The following is a 25236-nucleotide window of genomic DNA, read 5'->3' as shown; positions in this document are numbered from 1 at the left end:
CTTGCATTTGGAGTATGGATGTTCAGAATTGAGATTTCTTGGTAGATTTTTCCTTTGATGAGTATGAAGTGTCCATCCTTATTCTTTTTGATAACTTTTGGTTGAAAGTTGATTTTATTCAATATTAGAATGGCTACACCAGCTTGTTTCTTAGGACCATTTACTTGGAAAATTGTTTTCTAGCCCTTTACTCTGAAGTAGAAGTAGTATCTTTCTTTGACACAGAAGTGTGTTTCCAGTATGCAGCAAAATGCTGGGTTATGTTCACATATCCAGTCTGTTAGCCTATGTCTTTTATTGACGAATTGAGTCCATTGGTGTTAAGAGATATTAAGGAACAGTGATTATTGCTTCTTATTATTTTTGTTGATATAGGTGGAATTATGTTTGTGTGGCTATCTTCTTTTGGGCTTGTTGAAAGAAGATTACTTTCTTGCTTTTTCTATGGTGTAGTTTCCATCCTTGTGTTGGTGTTTTCCATCTATTATCCTTTGTAGGGCTGAATTTGGGGAAAGATATTGTGTAAATTTGGTTTTGCCATGGAATATCTTGGTTTCTCCATCAATGGTAATTGAGAGTTTTGCTGTATATAGTAGCATGGGCTGACATTTATATTCTCTTAGGGTCTGTATGACACCTGCCCAGGATCTTCTAGTTTTCATAGTCTCTGGTATAATGCTGTTAGGTCTGTCTTTATATGTTACTTGACCTTTTTCCCTTACTGATTTTGATATTCTTTCTTTGTTTTGTGCATTTGGTGTTTTGACTATGATGTGATGGGAGGAATTTATGTTCTGGTTCAATCTATTTGGATTTCTATAGGCTTCTTGTATGTTTGTGGGCATTTCTTTCTTTAGGTTAGGGAAGTTTTCTATAATTTTGTTGAAGATATTTACTGACTCTTTAAGTTGGGAATCTTCACACTCTTCTATACTTATTAGCCTTAGGTTTGGTCTTCTCAATGTGTCCTGGATTTCCTGGATGTTTTGGGTTAGGAGTTTTTTGTTTTTGTTTTTGCTTTTTTTTTGTTTTGTTTTGCTTTGCTTTTTGTGTTTTCTTTGACTGTTATGTCAATGTTTTCTATGGTATCTTCTGCACCTGAGAGTCTCTCTTCTTGTATTCTTGTATTCTTGTTTTCTTCTTGTTGTATTTCTTGTATTCTGTTGGTGATGCTTGCATCTATGACTCCTGATCACTTTCCTAGGTTTTCTCACTCCAGGTGTGTCTACCTTTGTGATCTCTTTATTGTTTCTATTTCCATTTTTAGATCCTGGATGGTTTTGTTCAATTCCTTCACATGTTTGGTTGTGTTTTCCTATAATTCTTTAAGGGATTTTTTTTGTGTTTCCTCTTTAAGGGCTCCTAGTTGTTTACCTGTGTTCTCCTGTGTTTCTTTAAGGGAGTTATTTATGTCCTTCTTAAAGTCCTCTATCATCATCATGAGATGGATATTAAATCAGAGTCTTGCTTTTCCGGTATGTTGAGGTATCCAGGGCTTTCTGTGGTGGAAGAACTGGCGTCTGATGGTGTCAAGTAGGCTTGGTTTCTGTTGCTTATGTTCTTGCCCTGCCTTTCACCATCTGGTTATCTCTAGTGTTAGCTTGTCTTGCTGTCTCTGACAGTGGCATGTCTCTCCTGCAAGCCTATGTGTCAGTACTCCTGAGGGACCAGCTCTCCCTGAGAGGAATTTGGGTATGGAGAGCTGTGGCACAGGGTCAGCTCTGGGCACAGATGGAAACCTGAAGGTTTCTGTCCCAGGCTGCTCCTCAGTTCTTGTGTCCTGAGGGCTCCAGGCAGGTCCCTCTTGGGCCAGGTATTTAAGCACAAGTGGTGGTCTTACCTGTATTCTCAGGTGTGTCAGCACTCCTGGGAGACCAGCTCTTTCCTGGCATGAATTCTTTGAAAGATCTTTATGAGCTAATTGTGAAAATATACTCTCTCTCTCTCTCTCTCTCTCTCTCTCTCTCTCTCTCTGTGTGTGTGTGTGTGTGTGTGTGTGTGTGTGTCTGTGTGTGTGTGTGTGTGTGTGTGTGCAGGTTATACAAGGCCTCCATTTTTACAAATAAAATGTTTTATCCAATCCATAGCTACTTCATCTCAAAGAAAGGGTTATGGGAATTCTCCTTCATGACCTTAGCTGAAGTTCTAAGTGGAAGATTATTCTCGATTGGCACCAGTTCTACTTTCCATTCTACCAGTCTACTACCCAAACCCCAGCAGGTCACAAGCCCTCTCATAGTGCACATTGGCTTTTAGCACCAGCCTGTGGTTATGCAAATTCTCCCAATATTACTGATTCTAGCTAGGTTCCTGGGATTTCCCTACGGTACCAAGTCCCACTTATCACATCTCCAACACCTTGCCCTGGACTCCTGTCATTGAGGCTCCTTGTACCTTGTGATCTCTGCCAAAAGAATTCAAGTGGGACACATCAAATAAAGCTTAGAAGATATGTGAGTTCACAATCAAATAACGTATAGTACTCTCAAAGGATGAAAGTGGAGAACTACCAGAGTGACCATTTTCCTGATCTACATTGTAGACAAGATTTATTCTATTTTAAACTCTTTGGAGCAAAGAGCTTTTCTGATAGATATTTCACTGTCCATTGGATTGGCAGGTCCTTGGTTTTTTTGGGTTTTTTGTTTTGTTTTATTTTTTGTTTTTGTTTTTGTTCTTGTTTTTGTTTTTGTTTTTCAGAAAGCTTCCTGCTATCCAGGAATCTTGTAATGCTTAGAGCTCCTGGAGTCTGGTTCAGATAGTTAACAATTACTGACCTTTGGGGTTACTTAAGAAAGCTTCTAAACACAACTTGGATTAAAAAAATTTTTGCTCAACCATCAGACTCCACTGGATATTTCCACATCCATAGTTACTGTACTGGTTGGTTTTGTACATCAACTTGATACAAGGTAAAGTCTCCATAGAGGAAAGAACCTCAGTTTAGAAAATGTCTTCATGAAATCCAGCTGTAAGGCATTTTCCCAAATAATGATCAATGGGGAAGAACTCAGCCCACTGTAGATGGTGCCACCCCTGGACTGGTGGACCTGGGTTCTATAAAACAGGCTGAGAAAGCCATGAGAAGCAAGCCAGTAAGCAGCACCCCTCCATGGCCTTCACATCAGCTTCTGCCTCCAGATTCCTGCCATGCTTGAGTTCCTCCAATGATGGACTATGATCTGAAAGTGTAAGCCAAATAAACCATTTCCTTCCCAACTTGTTTTTTTGGTTATGGTGTTTCATTACAGCAGTAGAAATTGTAACTAAGATAATCACTCTAATGGCTTTGGTTAAACTCAGGGTCACAATAGAAAAATACATGAACATAAGAACGGGGCCTATAGGGAGCAGGGGGATTTGACAGAGGTGAGAAAGAGAGAAGAAAGAATGGGGATTGGGGTAGTCAGACTGTGTTATATTCCTTTTACAAATTATCAAAGAACAAATTGATTCAATAAAAACATAATTTTGAAAGTTGTTCAAACTCAGTTCAAAACATAATTCCTAGAGCTACAGAATCCTAGAGAGACTTGCCTGTCATCATCCCTTGTGACTAGAAGAAAAAGAAACCATGGAGCCTGCTTACCTGATGGTCTGGTGTGGAGATGAGGCCGCTGGGGTTCTGTTTAGCATCTTGCCAACTACGCCAAAACATAAAAGGAAAAATTCCAATTTATGTCAAATAGAGTTTATATGAGCAAAGAACAAAACATTATCTGAGATCCAGACAGCTCCCAGACCCAGAGGCTGGTTCTGAAAACTTGAGCCAACAACATTGTTACAAAAACTCCCAGGCAGAGGCCTGGGTCCAAGTGGATTAAGAGAAAAATGACACAATCATATATATACAGCCTTGCCCATAGAGTGATACAACTTATAGAAAAGTTGAAACAAAGTGCTGGAAGTATGTATAAATAGAATTTGCAGTGGGCTCCAGTTATAGGCACTGGTAAGTATCCTTCCCCTGGCTTTGCCGCTCTTCGGGCTGGCCATGTTGATACCCAGAATGATGTTTTCTGTAGGAATCCTGATTCCTACCCTACCAAACATCACACTACCTAACCTCTACAGGAAACTACATGTGAGGTGTAGAAAAGCTATCAACCACTCATTTGGTTACACCTTAGACAATTAGTTTGTCTTTCAATCAAAACCCCAGTAATGGTGATTCAATTGTATGTTGGCTTAAGCTGATGAACCCAATATCCTTGCCCAGTCTAAACCTGTAGTAAGCCACCCTTTCTTTATCTCTATTACAAGATGGCGCTGGCCACATGCAGCTCCCTGGTAGTAAATCACTTGAGTACATGCACAGTGTGCTATATTCCTTATCACACTTACATGCTAATGAAGAACTCACTTAGTTCACCAATGAGGAAACGGCTGGCAATCTCCCTTGGCAGACGGGGCTGAGTAGGCCCGTCCACCCTCGCCAGCAAAGAGGACACAACACCAGGGAGTTTCTTCCTTCTATGGTTTATTCAGTAAACCTTGAATTAAGCTTATTTCTTCTTTTGGCAGCCCCGGGCTCTCTCCCAGCCTGACCTTATATCGCCTAGTAATAGAGATGAACAAAGGGTGGCTTACTACATAAACCATGGCATTTCACAAATTTTACCTAACATTTGAAGGAAGTCTAAACAACAATTGCCCAGAGAAGAAACATGGCTGGTCACTTAAAGATGTTTCCTCATGATACATCCAAGTCTCCCTACATGACAAAGAGCAGGCTGGAGGAAAATGACCATTACAAAATCAGAAAGACTTTGGATGCTGGATACAGTACAATAAGCAGACAAAGCCTGTGACTGTGATCATCTTCCATATCCCACTGAGACCGTACTGAAGGGGTTTTCTCAAGGTTTGCAGCACAAGAATTTCTCCTCTGGGTAATCCCATTAAATGTCTTCCACTCTGCAGAATCTCCTCATTTGAGTAAATGTGAACTTTTATGAAGAGAGTTTTTAATTCCACTAAAGTTTGTCTTGAGATTAAAAGTTCTAAACTAAATTCACTTACAATGGTTTGTTTCCAAAATGGGGCTGAGCATCCACATTGTTCATGGCCTCATACTCTGCTCTTCTAACATTCCTGCTGCCTGGAATGCCTGCTCCCCCATATCTACTGTCATCCGACTACCAGGAACCTGTTTCTCCCTCACAAAGCCTCCCTGGACACCTCCTCATTCTTCTCCTCCCCATCAAAGGCATAGCCATGATTCATTGTGTTCCTGTGGTATGTGTGCATAGTTCAGTGAGTACTTAACCCACTGAAAACAGTTAACCATCAAGCACCTGTCTTCCTACAAAACTAAATTTTTTAACTCAGAAGCAATATTTGATTATCTGCAAATTTGCAGTTCATACCAGTACCAAGCACAGTAGACCAGAGAATAGCAATAGCAGATAATGATGAGCAAAAGTCTGAAGAATCAGGCAACCCTTTAAATACAGAACAGGTTACCAGAAGGTTCCTTTCTAAGGGACAAATGGTTAGACATTGGAGACCTGCCTAAATTTAAGCTTCCCTATAGCCCCTGAACTTTGCAAAAGCAGTCGAAATTGTGTGTTCTATGGGGTCTGCTTTCTGGACATGTGACCTTGGCAAAATTAATGCTCTTAACCTAAGTTTTCTCATCACTGCAGTACAAAGAACAATAACCCACACCCATGGGGTTACTTGGCAAAATATCATAACTAACACATGAAAAGCACTTTACTAGGTGCTGGTATAGACTAAGGAAACCAGGACTGGCCAAAGTTATCATGAGTATTTGTAACACCTATCAGAGAGCTGCTGGAAGCTTTGAAGGCATGTAATGATAGTTTCTCACTTGACAAAGGTTACTCTGGCAGCTATGGGGGAGGATGAATTGAGAGAAAGGATAAAAGATAGAGCAGAGGTTATTTGTTACCAAAGGATAGATAAGAGATATGAGGACTTGGAGTGAAGAAGCAGAAGGCAGTTTCTATGCACCCTTTGGCTTCTCTCCCATGCTCCGTAAGCTCACTCCTCATAGAGTCTCTCCACAGAAATCTCCAGGAACCTGGAAAGAGAGCCCTACTCCAAGGACAGGTGCCAAAGCAATTAAGCATGTAACAATACATTAAAATGGAAGATGGACTGCAGGAGAAGAAAACCACTGTACCTTCCTCGGGGAACCCAGAAAACTAACATATGTCTGCAATGCCCAAAGAAACTTCTGCAACCCAAATGTCCAAATGAGATGTTGGAATGAAATAAAACCCATACACTGAACATATGCTCAAAGACACACACTTCTGTTGCTGAGACGGGTGCCAGACAGAGCCCAGGAAAACTGAGAAACATCTTCCAGACCCACATACCAGAGCTCCCAGGTGCAGGGGAGCAGGCAGAAGTGTGAGGCAGGGGAGCAGAGGAGAGTCATTTCCCCATAGTCCTTTCTCCCCATGCTGAGCTCATGTGCTCATTCTGGATTGGAAACACATTCACTGCCAGGCAAGGCAGGAACAAGAAATCATCAACATACAAATATACTGCCTGGCCCAGACACTTTCACTCCACAAGCCCACTCTCCTCCCAGCCTCCCTTCGCTTCTTTATTGGCAGTGGGGCTTGCTAAAGACAGACAGGCTCTTCTGGTCCATAAATGATAATACAAGTTGAGGCTGTGTTTATGTTTTATGTCTCTGTTTCTGACATTCTGAACACACCTGAAGTTCTAACAGTCAAGACAGAGATTTCCAGTAGCATGTAAAGTCTGCTTTGAGATATGCAGATGGAGGACTTCTCTTCTGAAAATGTCAAAATACTTTATTGTTTGTTTTCAATTAATGCCATACGGTGGTACCACTTTTCTAACTTGGAAGGACATTAGCTTTCAAAAGCATGCACCTTGGACACAAGCCTTACAAGAAACTATCTTAAGTAAGGGCATTTATCCCAGGGCCCTCAAATGCTACAGCAAGAGATTGAAGAACAACCCCAAATTTTTCATGGTGATAGATCACATCTGTGTGTACATGCATGTGTTTCCATGGAGAAAGCCCATCGTCGGTTACAATTTCTCAACAAGTTCCATCACCAAATATGTTTGGAGTCACAGAGTTAACTGCTAACTAGGTTTGTGAACTGCATTTTCATCTGAAGTTTGAATAGTTTTTAGTGTTTCGTTCATGCAACAACTAATTCAACCAGTGATAGAAACCTGGCAACGTAACTCAATGATGGAGAATGGAGTTGGATCTACTTGAGGTCCTGCCTCTAACTGTGTGACTCTGGACTTTCATCCTTAGCCTCATTGTTTATATGTATTGACTCTAATACTCCTTAAGGTTTGTGGAGAAGAGTAAGTAAGATCATGTATGCGCATTACTTAGCATAGCATAAGGGATAAGTGTACAATAAAAAGTCATTTTATTTAAGAAAGTAGCTACTGCTATTATCTTTCTCATTACCACTATAATTAGAAGAAACTCACTGCCATATTGAAAGTACACACACACACACACACACACAACCCAGAGTCAGAAAACTGAGACAGGAGGATTGTAGATTTAACACCAAAAGAATTCTTTCCCCTTTTCCGTCACTACAAAATTTTTCATCTTCATATGCAACATAAATCTACTTCCTGTAGCTTCTAGTCATGGATTTTTGCGGACACTTGATCAACAATATAAGGGGCAGAGTTAAATACAGACTGAGCCATCACCCTGACAGGAAAACAGACTCCAAAATGATGCATTGCAGTATCACTTATTATAGAGAAAGAATAGACACAGAGGCCATCATGGTCAACACAACACAGTGACTTCATAGTCAACATAATACAGTGGTACACTTAAGAACAGATTATTTTTATTTTCTCATTCCCCAAATAATGTATTTCATTGAATAAATACTCACATATTCTTTTCAGTTAGTTCTTTTGAATCTATTTTTATATACTTTAAACTGTCTTCTTTTCCGGATATTGAAAGTTTTTCCCCCCTAGGCATTAGAGATTGGAGGTACCCTGCTATCATCACTGTGGCATAAATAACAATTTATTATTGTTATTTATATTGTAATAAAAAACAACAATTTATTATTGTGGAATAAATGAATCTCTACAAGCTAATCATTTCTGGTACCTAGCAAAGGCCCTGCCCACCATGAGGTAATGAGAAACAAATACCTTTAACATCTGAAAACAAAACCTTGGAACAATTTTCAAATGATATGGTGACAGCATAAGCAGCTGGTAGAAGAAATTAGCATAACCAAATAGCCATTCAGTTTAACATTGAAGGCGAGCAACCACATACAATTTCTCAACAAGTTCCATCACCAAGAATGTTTAGAGTCACAGACTTAACTGCCAACTAGCTTTATGAACTGCATTTTCATCTGAAGCTTGAATAGTTTTTAGTGTTTCATTCATGCAACAACCAATTCAACCAGTAATGGAAATCTGGCAGCCTAATCCAATGATGGAGAATGAGAGTGAATTATCTTTCTTTGATAACTACTGTGTATGAAGATTGAAAAGGAAAACAGCATGCTTCACTGGCTATCATGGAACCAAGCTTTCCCTGTGGAGCTGGAAGAAGGAAAAGCAGACTAGCAGATTTTCCAGAGAGTCATTGGACATCAACTGACAGAACTTCAGTACGCATGTCTATCATGCAGAACCATGAGCAGGCACTTGCCTTAATCTTTATCTTCGACCTCCAGGGCTCCCTGTGCCTCTTCTGAGCACTTGCCAACTGTATATCTACAGTTTTATCTATAATTATCAGTTTTGACTCTTTGATTAAGGTCTGAAAGCCCTACTAAACTAAAAGTTCAGTGGGGTAGGTAATTGGCTTAGCATAAGTTAAATATTCCATTAGTTTGAAATAATCGTGCATGGTTCGCATTACATTAAAATCTGTATAGAAATACACACAGCAAAAAAAACTGAAGTAAAATTTTTGCCATCAATATTTTGACAGTGGTGTTCCTAGGACTAAGAGGAATATGAATGTTTTTTTCTTTCATATCCTTTGGATTGAATATGTAATGTTATAAAAAATGTAGCTTTTGGTTTTAAATTAAGTTTGCCAGAATCTTATTGAGTTTTTGGTTTGCTTTGCTTTGCTTTGCTTTGCTTTGCTTTGCTTTGGTTTCCTTTGCTTTAGTTTTTCTAAGACAGAAGTTCTTTGTGTAGCCATGACTGTCCTGGAATCCACTCTGTAGACTAGGCTGGCCTCGAACTCACAGATGCCTCCTGTCTCTGCCTTCCAAATGCTGTGGTTAAAGGTGTATGCCGCTGTTGTCAAGCTTTATTGAACGTTTTTACATGCATGCCCATCAGGAAGATTGGCCAGCAGTTATCAATGGTATAAAAATAGAGGATCCAGAATTAAACACAGATATCTACAGGCTCCTTTTTATAAAGGATTTTTTATAAATATGCTAAAACCATACATTTTAGAACATCCAGCATCTACAACCAATGATGCTAGGAAAACTAGATAAACACATTTTTTAAAAATGAAACTATACCCTACTTGTCACCCTGCCTCAAATCAATTCAGAATGAATGAAAGATCTTACTATCAGACCTGAAACTGAAGTTGTTAGAGGAAATAATAAGGGTCATATAACTATATATAAGCCTAGACAAGGATTCTTTAAAGGATTCCAATAGTTTAGGGAATATCACCAAGAATTGACAAAAGGGATTGCATAAAATAAAAATGTTTCTGCACAACAAAGAAAATAATACACAATTTTCTTTCAAATAGAAAGAAGAAACAACCTACAACATGGACGAAAATCATTGCTAGTTACACATCAGACAGAAGATTGATATCTAGAATATATAAAGAACTCACTTATCTCATGCAGGGATAATGTGCCTCCCAAAAGCCATAGGTTTCCACATAAAAAGTCCAGTATCGGGTGTGGGCCACCTTCAGTTGAGTTGTTGGCAAAGTGTGTCCCAGAGGCTCCTCAAATAACACAGGCTATTGTCATTGCCTAATTGCCCACCAGAACTCAATGGTAAGACTTTGTTGTTGAAATCAGGGTACACATTGGTCATAGGACATGGAAAAATCAAGTTAGTACTAACCTGATATCCCGCTTTCATAGTACTTGGAATGTACTGTGGGAGACACTGGGGAAGAAAAATCAGCAACCTTCCTACCCCTATTAGTCACAATAGTAAAGATGTAACCAGACATGTTCATGGGTGCAATAGTGGTTATAGATGCTATGGGGACAACCAACTGCTTTCTGGTTTGGTTTAAGACCTACTTAACAGGAAGAAACTCACATTTGATAGTATAAATCTACATATGTACTATGACTGGGAGCCTCCTATGCCCCAGGGTAAGCCTACTACAATTACACTCCTAAATAGACATACTATCAAACAACCCTATACATTCACATCTCTACCCTCACAGACTAGTGGAGCTCTTAGACATCATCAGAAAATTTTTCACACAGTGAACAAGAAGCAATGCAGAAATTCACAACTGGTTAACATGCAGAAAATGAGTGTTTATGGAGCGATAAACTATGGTAGGACATCTAAATTAAAACCCCTCCTTTCAAGGATCTAGGACCATCCTGGAAGACTAGGTGAAAGGTTGCAAAAGTTAGCGGTCATGGGAGGATAGGACAAAACAGTGTCTTCAGGAAATATTAGGTCTGCTGAATTCATGAACTCATAGCAGCTGTGGTTGTCTGCACAAGTCTTGTACATAATCAATCCAGTCAGCAATTCAGCATGGCATTGAGGAAAGGATATTAACAGTCAACAGCTACTATAGGAAATAGAGTTTGTGTGGACACCGGTAAGTCAACCAATCAATTGACAGATAGGTAATACAAACCGGAACCAGAAAACTGAGAAATAATACATGATAGATAAATGATAGGTAGGTAGGTGGGTGGGTGGGTGGATGAATTGATGATGGATGGATGGATAGATAGATAGATGATGATAGATAGATAGATAGATAGATAGATAGATAGATAGATAGATAGATAGATAGATAGGAATATAAACTTGGGAGTTAGGGGATTGGATCAGGAGGAGCTAGGTGATGTGGGAGTGAATGCGTTGCATACATAAATAAAATTCTCAAAGAATTCATAAAAATATTTCAAAAAGAAATACTTCTGATAAAACATAAACATCAAACAACAACTAATAACCCAATAAATACATAATGAAATAAACAGTTCCCAAAAGATGAAGTCCAGATGGCCAATAAACATGAAAAAATGTTAAACATTCATAACAACTGGGGACATACAAATTAAAATTATATTGAGATTTAATCTCGCCCTAGTGAGGAGGGCAATCATTAAGAAAACAGACAATAACAAATGCTGTCAAGGATGAGTTGGGATGGGACAACACAGCACTACATAAAGGCTCAAAAAACTAAAAGTAGAAATATTGTAGTATCTACCTTTACCACTCTGGAGGTGTATATCTATCTGGTGGATACTAAGTCAATATAACCAGAGATAATCACACACCCATGTTTATCGCAGTACTAATTGCACAGTCTGTGCATAACAGCAATGCCTGTAACCCCAGCCACCACTCAGGAGGCTGAGATAGGAAGACTGGTGCGAGTTTCAAGCTGGTATGAAAGCAAAAGGAATAACAAATGAAGAAGAAGACTTGCATGAAGCAGGAAAGGAGAAAGAAAAGAAAGAGCAGGATTTTAGGTAGTGAATATGATCAAAGCACATGACGTTGATGTATTTGAAATTGAAAGAAATTGTCTTTATGAAACCTATCAGAATATGTAATTGAATATATGGCAATAAAAATTACTTAAAATATATATGCAGCTATCAAAGTAGGGAGGGAGAGAGAGAGAGAGAGAGAGAGAGAGAGAGAGAATGATGGCAGCCTTGGGACAGAATGAGTGGATGCTCTGAGGAACAATGCACATTGCCGCCTCTGCCTATTGCTGGAGTGTAAGTGTCAGGGTATAGGTAATGAAAAACAAGTCAGGAAAGATCAGTAAGAAAGATTGGCGGGCTACTTTTAGAGCTGACAGTGAAAGGGAAATTCACAGAGGTAGGGGATATGTACTTGATCTACTTAAGAGAGATCCCTGATAGCATGGTGGAGGGGGACCTTCAGAGGAGTGGGCTGGAAAAAACAGGCTCAACTCTGAGCCTGTTTCTAACATCTAGACAAGAAATGATGACCTGAAACAAAACTATGGCTATAGGATGGACAAGAAAGAATGACTCAAAACTACTAGGAAAAGAAAAGAAAAAAACACAGAGAAGGAATCAATGACTTAATGAGAGGGACAACGAGTCACAGAGAATTTCAAGTTGCTAGTTTGGGTGACAACACCAATGGCTGCAACTAGAGATGGAGAATTCCAGATGTATATCAGAAGAAAGAGAAAGAGGAGAAGGAAGAGAAGGAGGAAGAGGAGGAGGAGGGCGAAAGAGGAAGAGAAAGGAGATCCACTTGAAATGCTTTAAGCTCAGAAGTAGAAATTAAGACCTGAGAATCATCCACATGTACACTGGTGGATGAAATCTCACAGGGAGAGGGTCACAGTGGACTAGAATCTGGTCATGGAGGAGAACCCAAAAAGTTCCAGCAGAGAAGAAGCAGAAGAAAGGAAGTCAGCCAAGGGTGTAAAGCTTCCTGATCAGAAGTGTATGACAGGATGCAAGCGAACAGGAACTTTGAGAAGGGGAAGATAGCATGAACACATGCATCAGAATTCGAGTGAAACTGGCCCTAGAAAGAATCCTTAGGTGACCAGTGACAGAGCAGGAGCAATTTTGAATATACTTGGAAGTCAAGCAATGGTGGTTCAAAGAACAGGACCATGCAGGACAGACTGTGAGTGTAGGCTACTATCCAGTTTTAATCCAGTTAAAGCAAAGAGATTTCTGGGTATCTGGACCTAAAGGAGGACTAAGTAAAGAAAGGGATCTTGAGTTAAAAATGACAGGGCTATGTTCCCATGTGGTGATCAGGATAGGTGATAGAACTATACATGTTGTGGTTGCCAGTGCTTCTGGCAGTATATTGAATGGAAAGATCTGGAAGGACAGGTTGTGTATGTCAAGGACTCTGTACAAGTTCATGGAAACAAGGAATGAGAAACAAAGCACAGCGCCCAGCACTACACAGGAAGGATCACATGTATGCCAAAGCACATTGGAATGTTACTTAAGTATAGAGTGTTGGCTGATGAGAGTGCTTAAACTGTAACCTGGTGTGAAAGGAAGCCATAGATACTGATAGAATAATAATGGATGAATTAGTTCTTTTTTGTGGCTAAGTGTATGAAAATTAGGAAACTATATAAATAAAATACATTGTCCTGTTTTAAAAACTGAAAGTCCAAGATTGGACAGTGCTGATGGCTAAGCCACTGGTGAAGACCTAATGACTAATGACATCATCACATGAAGGGTGCATGCAGGGGCAAGAGATACCATGGCTAGATCCTAGGATAAACTGGGGAACCAAGGCTTCCACCCTTCATAATATTTTTCTTTCATGATCTGAACAGCAGTAACCAGGGAGGCTCTTTAGAACTACCTGATTACTTCCTGAGAGCAGCGATTACATTCTCTGAAGAACTTTGCTCTGGGCCCATACCTTCAATCTACACAGAACTTTCTATCATCTCCACACTAAGGACCTAACCTAGAATCTGAAGTCTTTGGAGACACACTTGAACCATATCGCAACTAGAGCAATGGTAGTTCCTTTTATAAACATGGAAGCCATGTTTACCCAACACAATTTTTTCTCTATAGGTACTATCTCCAAGTTAAAAGAAATACAGAGGATATAGGAGGGTCCAGGAGGCAGTTGTGCTTTTCTTCTGAAACTATTAGAAATAAAAGGAATACAAATAAGAGTCCATGTGAAGACTACATGCAAACTCTGATGCTATGAGCTGGCTAATTCGGTTACTTCAACATTCCTGTGGAGATCTCAGTTACAATGGAGACAAGGCTTCTTAGCATTCATTCAGGACCCTTCACCACAAGCCTTAACACAAGTCCACTGAGCCATCCCCGACCCCCAGCTTCAGGAGAGTTCCCCACATCCTTTACATTCCTCCTGTCCACACCTCCTACACAAACCAACTCAGATCTTAAATACATTCTGTCTTCTGCAGACATTTATCCAGAAATTCCTGTGCAGCAGCATGTGACTGATTATGAATTAGCTTTAAAGAGTGTGGTCTTTGAAGTCTTTGAAACAAATATTGTTTCTAGAAAAAGGTCATATTTATAAGTTAACTCATAATTTGAAATGTTAAGCTGCAGGGGTCAATTGGAACATCTCACTTTAGCTAACTCTTGTGCACTTTAGCTCCTTTTCTACTGTGCATTGCTTATCTCTTTATTATTTAGCCTTTATGGTTTTCATTCTCCCTAAATGAATTATATATTATAACTTATAGTGTAAAATCTTTCCATAGCAATGACAAAAGTTATATGTAACTGCTTCCGGGGGGAGAGAATGCTGCTCTATAGCAGTGGAGTGTCAAAGACGACGTTTGAGAGTTCTCAGCGAACAGAGGATTTGCTGAAGAGAGAAAGTAAATCTCTAAATTCTGAAAATGTCATGTGTGCTCAGCTCAGACATTAGAGGATTATGAAAAGCCTCAGACCAAAGGCATCCAGACAGTACTGACAACGACTCTGTGGATTCATTCCTTTAGAAATTTGGTCCAAGTCTTATCCTATGTTATCCAGACATGTAGCAAGAAAATCTAAGCCCTGGATAGACTGGTGAAGTCTGAAAGCAAAATGATCTTGGGCCTCGGGTCCCATTTGAACTCTAAAACTTCCCAAGACATGTGAAATGCTTACAACAAAGTTGAGAGGCAGCATGACATGTTGGTTCAGAAAGGGGCAATTGGGATGGGACAGGCTCTATTCCCAGAATTCCATACTTCTATCTTTCAGTAGGAGGGAGATTCTGACTCTAGTCAGGCATAGGGTAATATGTAACAGCTAGTCAAAAGGCCCTTCTTCAACTACCTTAAGTTTCCAAAATTTTACATCATTTATAAGATTTTTTCCAGTATCGACAAATAAAACTATTAGCATGTTGAAATTACTTCTTTTTTCAGAGTTTGGGAAGTGGCTCAGTGGGTAAAGCACATGCTGTGCAAACACGAAGAGTAGAGATCACAGTAGAGATCACAGCTAGAGAGCCAAACTCAGCCTTGGCCAGGTGCTGTGGCCTGTCTGTAATCCCAGCACTTGGGAGATGGAGACAGGGGAATGAATCCCTGAAGCACACTCACCCCTAGACTATCCAAGTCTATGAAGCATGAGTTAAAGTGGGGGTCCTGCCTCAACATTTAAGGGAGAGAGTAGACAGGAAGGAAGGCATCAGATGTCTACCTCTGAGCTGGATGTAAACAAGTATACAAGTCTAAGTGTACCCACACACATGCATGTGCACCACAGTATGTGTACACACAAAAGAAAACCTAACCGTTGCTACTTTTTTGACTATAATGCTTGGGTTATCAACATCTTTTGGGTTTCAATGTCAATTTAAAATTAATTGATATGTTTTTCAGATGAGGAATATTGTATGCCCCACGCAGGAAACCATTTCTGCTACTCAGAACACCATACTGCTTTCAATATAATATGAGAATAAATACAAGATTTACTTACTCTTTATTTTATATTTCAGTTGTCTTAAATGCATAGTCAACCAAATTAAAGTCCTTTCAAACCAGGTTCTCATTACCTTGCATCTACATAAAATTTGACTTCTTTCTTTTTTCTTTGCTTCAAGTAAGGACTTGATATTTTACACAGATGAATTTCATTTTATTGATTTTGGCCCATTATTCCGGTCTTCTGAGATTATTTTTGAAACACTGTCCAGCTCTGGTCATCTCATATTCAACATTTTCTATCAGCCAGTTCTATGAAGACATAAAAGATACATATATCTATCCCGATTGTGAGTAACACAGGAAGTCTTAGATCCCCCCGAGACCCTCCATTGGGATGGGTCTAAAGCATTAATCAGGACATGAAAGTGCAAGAAAGCACCTCGCTGACTAAAACACAACCCAAACCTTGCCAAGATTTCCAGAAAAAAGTTCCAGGAAAGCATCTGGCTCTGGGGTTCAGGCTGCTCTAATCCTTCAGTCCAAAGTACTAGGGTCAAACTAGAGAGACCCACACTGGATTCCCAGTGATGGGAAAGTAATTTTGATGACTCTCTAGGTCCCAGTTCTCTTATTTGATGATGGAAGACATCAGAATAAGCATCTAATACTTTTCCTCTGACTCATCATGACCATTGCCTATAGAAGATATTCTCACACCCAACACACACAAAAATGCATTGAGATTCACTGCATCCCCATCTCCATCTGCATTGAGATTCACTGCATCTCCATCTTCATCTCCCAAGACACCCCCACCTGTGTTGGACCTGAAGGACACATTAGGATGCTGAGGGGTATTTATTTTATGTCAAGCTGTTTGTCTGATATCTTTAATTAAAACATGAAATTTCCTCCTGTTTTAGGATTTGTGTTGACACATTCTAACCAACACTGCACTAGTCATTCTTACTTATAAAACTTTCCTTAATTAATTCTGTCCAGTATCAGTATGTCATGATCCTCACACACCATTCACAGTTTAGGTTTGTTACTATAGCATTTACGTTTACATACTCCACTCACTAAAGCATATCATCAATCAGAGGGGTTTTCAGAGGGAGATTAAAAAGAATCATTGTCCTGTTAAAGACATGGAACTCTGTTCTCACTCCAATTTGTAAAGCTTAAGTGTATACATATGTTTTCAGTAAATATTGGTATATTACAGTCACATATATACCAGCCAGAAGGAAGTGGGGAAATGACAGAATTATTGTGAATATAAGCCACAATCTCACCTGGTAGGCCCTTGAAACCTCAAACCCCAACTCCTATGATATAGTTCTTCAACAAGACCATATCTACTCCAACAAGGCCACACCTCCTAATCCCTCCCAAGTAGTGTTACTTCCCTGATGATTAAGCATTCAAACAGATGAGCCCATGAGGGTCATGCTTACTCAAACCACCATACCTGAATATCTTACAATGGCATCAAAAAGCAGTGATCACAAAATAGAGTCATCCAAAAGAATTTTGAAGGTTTAATATAGTACACTGTTTCTCAGAACATACGAAATAAAATCTGTGTCCACTTGAAACATAGATTTATGTCTGTATTTTAAGTAATAATTATCTTTTGAGGATTTCTTTACTATAGCTTTAACATTTTTATATTATATCTCTGCCAGTAACACACACTAGTTTCAGTATCTCAGATCTTCCATAGTGTTTGTATTTTTTCATATTTTAAATATAGCATAAGAAATAGAATCTCATCTGTTTACATTTTTCTAACAACTGGTGATACATTCAGTTGTCTTAGGTATTTGTTGGCAATTTATATACTGTTTCAATCCAAGAAAGGATCATGTTTATGAATTGAATTAATTATGGAGCTCTTTTTATGTCCTGAATAATCATTCCTTATCAGATACATGATTTCTCCCATTTTTTTTTCATTTTCGAGATACCACAAAAGTTATTACTTCTAATGAGATATAATGTATTTATTTTGTGGGATGTATTTCAAGTTCTGTATCCAAGAAACCAATGCAAAATCCAATGTCATGAGCTTCCTTCTGTTTTTCTCTAAGAGTTTTATAGTCATGTCTTTTATAATCAGGTCTCTATTTTGAGTTCATATTCAGACATGCCACCTCTTAGTCAAACCTCACTCTATAACTGTATTAGAATATTCTAGAATTATTTTCCTAGAACTATTTGTTCCCCTAACATTTTGATGCTTTTTGCATGCAGCCTTGTTGAAAATGAGTTGACCACACATGTGAAAGCTTTCACTGTATAAATCTTTGACCTCTTTGATTAACTCTATTCCTAGACTTTTGACACTTATTTATATCATTGTAAATGCAATCATTTTCATAAGTCTCTTTTTAAGTTGTCCATTGCTAAAACATAGAAATGGTACTCATTTTATGTGTTGATTCATATCTCGTAAGTTTGTCGAATTTACTAATTAGTTTTAACAGTGTGTAGAGGTGGTTTTCAGTGTTTTCTGCATGTAATATCTGATTACATGAAGCAGAAATAATGATACTTCTTCCCTCTCAACAGGATTGTGCTTTACTTCTTTGTTATGCCTTATCTCTGAACTAGGACTTTCAGTACTATGTTGAATGGAAGTAGCAAAATTAGTCACTTATGTATCATTTCTGGTCTTAGAAGGAAATCTCCCAGCATACCACAATCTGTAAAATATCAGCTGTAGGTATTCCAAATACAGGATTTTCCTTATAGGAAGGATATTGGCTTCTATTCCTACCTACTTGACCATGGGTAGTCTTTTTAATGTGAGCTTGAATTTAGTTTACAAATATTTGATTGAGGATTTTTGCATCTACCTTCATACAAGAGGTCTGTAATTCTCTTGGTTGGATCTCTATATGGTTTAGGTGTCAGAGTAATGGTGGCCTCCTCAAAAGAATTGGGCAATGTTCTTTCTGTTTTATTTTGTGAAGTAACTTGAGGAATGTTGGTTTTAATTCTTTGAAAGCCTAGTAGAGTCATATGCTAAAACCATCTTGCCCTGAACTTTTTTATTATAAGGCTTTTAATTATTACTTTTATCTTAACTACAGTGTATAGGTCTGTTTAAACTGTTTATTCATCTTAATTTAGCTTTAGTAGGTGGTACATATTGAACAAAATCATTTCATTTAGATTTTCTAATTTGGTGAAGTGCAGGCTTTTAGAGTATGTCCTATGATCCTCTGGGTATCCTCAGTGTCTGTTGTTAAGTCCCCCTTTGTAGCTGCCAGCAGCTACAGATGAACTGGAGACCTGAAAGAGAATTCTGGGGATATACGGGGAGGCAACGAAAGAGAAATGAGTCAGGATGACATTAGCCGATCTTGACCAAAGCTTTAATAATATTTAGTCAATATATAGCCTTTAGAATAAAACCCTGCCCCCAGACTTCAAGGAGAGATCTGGAGAATTTGTTGGCTCCTCTCTCAGCGGTTGCCTGCTGGGATTAAAGGACTTCTTGTCTAACAGGTCCAGGATGCTTCCAGGTGAGACTGCCCTGAGGATGCCTTGACTTCCAGATGAAAGCAGCTGTATTGTTCTCAGAAGAACAAAGGCCAGAGATGGGGGTGCAGGGCTGGCAGCCAGGAATGTCGCAGGCTGACCGAATGGGCTGAAAAGGGGTAAGGGTAAGGGATACCCCTTGATTATCTGAGTATCCTCGGTGTCTGTCATTATGTACCCTTTGTCTCAAGTGTTGTTCATTTGGATCTTCTCTCGCCACCCTTTAGTCAATTTGGCTAAGGTTTTTGTTAATCTTATTTAGTTTCTTAAAGAACCAACTCTTTGTTTCACTGATTGTTTTACCATTTATTTATATTTTATTGATTTTTATCCCTGAGTTTGGTTGGTTATTCCTTGTTATCTACTCCTTTTTGGCATTATTTACTCTTTTTGTTCTGGAACTTTTAGATGTGCTGTAAAGTTACTAACATGAGCTCTCTCCTTTTTTTTTTTTTTTTTTTTATAATGTAGGCACATAGTTCTAGAGACTTGCCTCTTAGAACTGTCACTGTCTCACATAAATGTATTGTTTTCATTTCTATTCAATTTTAGAATGTTTTTAATTCCTTTACTAATTTCTGTATTGCACATTTTTCTTTCAGCAGAGAGTTGTTCAGTTTCTGTATGTTTGTACGCTTCCTGTTGTTTCTGTTGTTGTTGCTATCTATATTTAATCCATGATAGTCAGATAGGGTGTAGAGTGTTATTTCAATTTTCTTGTATCTGTTGAGACTTGCTTTGTGTCCAAGTATGATTTAAAACTTTGTGTGTCAATGGAATACTACTCAGCAATTAAAAACAATGAATTCATGAAATTTTTAGGCAAATGGTTGGAACTGGAAAATATCATCCTAAGTGAGGTAACCCAATCACAAAAGAATACACATGGAATGCAATCTCTGATAAGTGGATATTAATTAACCCAGAAGCTCTGAATACCCAAGGCACAATTAGCATAACAAATGACCCCCATGGAGAAGTAAGAAGAGGGTCCTGATCCTGAAAAGGCTTGTAGGGGAGTGCCAGGACAGAGAAAAAGGAGGGAGGTGATTGGAGAATGGGTGGAGAGAAGAAGGCTTATGGGACATATGGGGAGGGGAGAACTGGGAAAGGGGAAATCATTTGGAATGTAAACAAAGAACATAGAAAATAAAAAATAATAAAAATAAAAATAAAATAAAAAATAAAACTGTGTGTGTACGTGTGTGTATTTTTATTTATTCATTTTTATCTGTGCATATTCAGTTGCATGTCTTTGAATAACAACTCCTGGTCAGTTTGGTCAACTTTAATAATAGGAAATGAAACAGTTAAAGGTGGGAATAATGATCACTAACTCCCTTTCTCCTTCTCTCTGTTTAGAATCAACTGGAAACAGAAGATCAAACTACCAACTTTATTATGGATACAGTTGTTGGAAAACAAAGCTTAGATATATACAGCAAGGATTGCCTTCTCCCACTGAATTCTGGAACTGAACATGCTTAACCATGCAGCCATGGCAATGCGAGACCAGGTTCACAGCATAGACAGGGGCAGGAGCTACCTCTACCATTCTGCTGCAGTGAAGCCTGAGAATGTATCAGGTTCATGGAAAGAGCATAGGAGAAGGTAGGGCTGAGCTACACTTGCCTTCCTCCTTATCCTTAGCTTACTGATCATTCACATGTTCCTTGCCTTAGAAATCTGAGGATGGAATTCACTTGAACTGAGATAATCTCATCAAGGAGGAGGCCTCCCAGAATGGTAGACAGAGGTTTCCATTGAAGAAAGTCAGAAGGTGGCAGCCCAACCTCCAAAGAAAGAGAGAGGAAGCACGTACTCCTCCCGCCCTGCTGCAGCAGAAAGAAAAAGCACAGCCTGGCACATCCTGCCATGCATTGGATTCCATTGATGCCCTGGGTAACAGTTTCTGACAACAAAATATGCGTACAGTGTACATTGGTATTAAATAGCTGCTCTTACTGTGGAGTCATAAAACTGCATTTCTCCCGAGTAAGGTACTGAGATGAAAGTAGATTATACGTAGCTCTTGATGGCAGCACAGCAGCAGAATTATTGGGGTTTGTTTCCCAGCTCCCTGACCCCTCACTGTACCAAACATAGCCTCTGGGTGTCTTGGCTCCTTCAACTGTAACTAAACGTATTATAATAATATATATTACATAGACTTATTTTGAAGCTTAAGTAAATTAGTGCATGTAAAATACTTGGTATCTGGGCACCCTATAATTATTTCCTGATTTATCTCCAGTTATCTTTATAGTTCTTTTTTATTTAAAAAAAATTGTCTACACTAAAGAGGAGATAGAGACTTTGGATATTGGCTTGTTATAAAGAAACAGATTCTCTTAAGTTTATACTTCTCAGTTTATAAACATAACTTCCTCTGGTTTGGGAAGTTTAGGAGATGAAACTCCCACATGTCAGGAAAAATTACCAAGAGTGAGAGTGCTGTTGAGATCTGACAATGGAAAGGGAGATATGACTTCAGCATTCTGCTCATGTGTAATTCTTATTTCCTCTCTTCCCTAACTATCTGCCTTAGTATCTACCACTGCAGTGCTTAGCCTCATGATTCCCCCATACATGGGAGGAGAGCAGAGCAGGATTGGCAAGACTTTGAAGCCAAGCGTTATTTCAAAATGTGCTAGGACATACAGGTGCATGTGACATAATTTGTGCTCCATGATATTTCATGGGAGTGTTGCAGAAACTGTCACTGGCAGCTTAAGAGGGAATGAGGGGACAAGGCAACCCAGGGAAACCCACGGAAGAGGTCAGGGAGCCAAGTTGCAGGCCAGAGGCAAATCAAAACACAAACTGTGACTTAGGCTCATAAACCAGAAAAGCATAAAGAAGTGCCTCAGAACACAGAGAGTTGGTAGAAGGTATCACCCTGAAGGCCTTCAAGAAACCTCCAGCTTGAGAAGCCAGAGTCAACTGGATCTTGCTTAGGATGGTAGTGGAGTTCAGAGCAAAGACACCACTTTACAGTTTGAAGGTAGGTTAAGGAGAAATTCTAGGCACTAAATCAGTTACTGGAGGCCTCAAAGGCCATACAGCCATCACAATGACCATGCTACCCTTGGAGAAAGGAAGTAGCTTTTTGGGGGGAGCCTACGACACTTGACATGTATAGCAATAATTATATTTGCTGAACTATGTATTGAATGTCAACTCTGTCACCGATACTGACAGGTGTTACCTCATTAATTCCTATAGAAACTAGGTTATAAACATAGTACAGGGAGCTTGACTCATCTTAGTCCCAACCTTGTGTCCAGAACATGAATTGATGCGAATGTTCTCTGATTTTAGATGAGAGTACTAAGAGCGGCTGAAGCAGCTCTCTCAGCAGTACTCTCTTTCCCTCAGTAAGTTGTTTCCATGAAAAACCATGGTCGCCCAGAAGAACAAGCTTCAAAAACACCATAAAGTTGCTTTAAATGTTGAAAAAATGCCTCATATCAGATTTAATTTTGTGCTTCTTTGGCTTTAATACTAAGAATAATGGGTGTATACAGTGATACTCCTAAAGAATCATTGTTGTCAGGAGAACTCGAGACGGCACAAGACATGTCTCTTCTTGCGTGTGACCCTAGGTCTTCCTGACCCCCTACCAGACATGTAATTCCACCTCAGAGAGGTTGAAGTTGGCCTCTTATATCAAGGGGACATGGTCCACCAAGTTCCTCAATTATTCTATAATCCTCGGGAAACAAATACATAAGTTGAACTTCACCTGACCTCTAGCTATGTTCTTTGAAGTGAGCTTTATCACTAAAATATGAGGCAGCCTTAGAAGGCTCTTTTCTCCCTCTTGGATGGTCACTTATACAATGTTAGGGGGTGTTCTATTATTAGTAATCATTCTCTTTAAGTATCTTATGCAGTGTATGTCATGCTAGCACTCCATCAATAAAACTATGCTCCAACTGCTGGTGGCCCTCCTCCCCACACCTGGAGAATGAACAAAGACAGAGCATGTGACCAGTGCAGCCAACCACTTGCTGTCAGCTGTGCAGGACAAGCCATTACAGACTAAGGGGACATGGGCGGAGGGTATAAAGGCACTCCCTATTACTACAATAAAGGAGTCTGTTTCTGCTTCTCACCTGGCTCCCCAAGTCTGTGTCATTGATTCTGTGCCTTCTTAGCCCCTACCTCCCAAGTATCATCTGAAAGGGCCAAGGGCTGGGACAACAGATCATATTCTTTTCTTCTCGGGAACTCCAAAACACTTCACATGCAGTCTTTTACATTCCTTAATCCTGTTCTGTAGATGCCTTTGTTCGATGAGATGAAGATAGCTATTTTATATTAGAGTGATAACCTTGGATGATTATGAGGGACAACCCCCTTCTAGAATCCAGTGAAAGTCACACACCAGCTCTGCTTCAAACCTTCCACTCCAAGTCATATACTCATTTACACAGAAGTCTACCAAAAGTGTTCGAGTGGTTCTAAAATCTACCACAGCCATCAATAGAGATCTCTAATGCTAGATTAAAGCCTGAGTCATTCCAACACCCAGTAAAGAAATAATAATTTAATGAATACTTAATGAATAACCAAAGATACCTATGCAAAAAGAAAATTAAGTTCTCACCCCTACTGTTTATACACTATGCAAATTAACTCTAAATGAATTATAGGATGAACACTGTTACTTCTAGTAGAAAATACTTGGAGACAAAAATCTTTGTGACTGTGGATTTTGCATGTCCCTTGGCTGTGATGCAAAAGGCATGGCCTATCCAAAGAGAAAAGACCCAATGGGCTCCATCCAAAAGAAGAGCTTTTATTTTTTTGAAGGCACCATTGAGGAAATGAACAGATGTGCCACATACATGTAAACAGTTACAAAGCACACATCTTTGTCTTTCTCAACTGGCTAGCAAGTGCTGTCCAGCTATGCCATTACATTTCATTGTTGACACATAGATTTATGGGAAACTGGAAAGGTGAAGCTAAGGCATCATGTGGTGCGGTTCTGTGGCCAAGACATCAATGGACAGGAAGTTCAGTAGGCTGGCAGTTAGAAGATGTTATCCCTATAGTTAGGTAACCAAGTTTGGTCCTGCCCTCGGTGGTACAGTCAGGGCAGAACAGTCTGTCCTGCAACTCTGGGCCCAGGAAGATAAAGAAGCCAGAGATGGGATTCGTGTTCTGTACAATCTGAAATGTCCAGACTACAGAGAAAAGTGCCAAGAGACCACTATGGGTAGAGCTGTCTGCAAAGCTCATGAAGGAGATGGCCTTGAGTTGGGTATTTACAGAAAGTGACTAAAGGAAAGAGAAAAGACTTTGGACTTAGGACATGGGAGTAGAGAGTTGTGTGCTGCCCTGTAAGTCAAGAAATGAGTTGTATCTATAGATACAGGGTGTATCTATCACCCTTACCTGATAGATACAGGTAGAGGAAGAAGATCAAGCTGGTCTGTTCCAGGTCAAGGTAAGACTGAAGAAAACCAGAGAACTCTGGGCTTGATGACAGAATAGGCTTTTCCTAGAAACACAGGGAGCCCGTGCCTGTGTGTGTGCCTGTGCACAGGCAACAATCCTCTGTTTCCAAACATGAGGATCTCTCTAATGGCTCTAGTCAGAGGCCGAAGAGTCTTCCAGGACCCTTTATTATCGATCCAGGTGCATCTGAAAGGCTTCATCAGCACAGCAGCTGGAGGCTTTACCAAGTGGTCAGAGTTAGCACACCCTCTATGGCACAGCAGACATAAGCTCAGCTGATGATCCCCACCACATGCCTCTCCCATCAGCTTTGTCTCTGCTTAATGTTCTTTTAAAATCTAGTTTCACTAAAGAGGAGGAAAGTAGATTCAATGTGATACAACCATAACCAGAGAAGGATTAAAGAGAAATCCACTGGGCATCTGCCACAGTGACTCCAACATGAGTTCCACCATGAGATGACATCTAGAAAGACAATGGCCAAGATCAGGAACTCAGGAAACAAAATGGGAGCTTAATAATCAGATATGGACATCCCAGATCATCTGCCTATGCTATTATCACACATGGCAAATTATTTGAAGGATAGGCTT

This window comes from Apodemus sylvaticus, chromosome 7 (genome assembly GCF_947179515.1).
Source record: "Apodemus sylvaticus chromosome 7, mApoSyl1.1, whole genome shotgun sequence".
Taxonomy (NCBI): domain Eukaryota; kingdom Metazoa; phylum Chordata; class Mammalia; order Rodentia; family Muridae; genus Apodemus; species Apodemus sylvaticus.
This window is presented reverse-complemented; position numbering follows the sequence as displayed.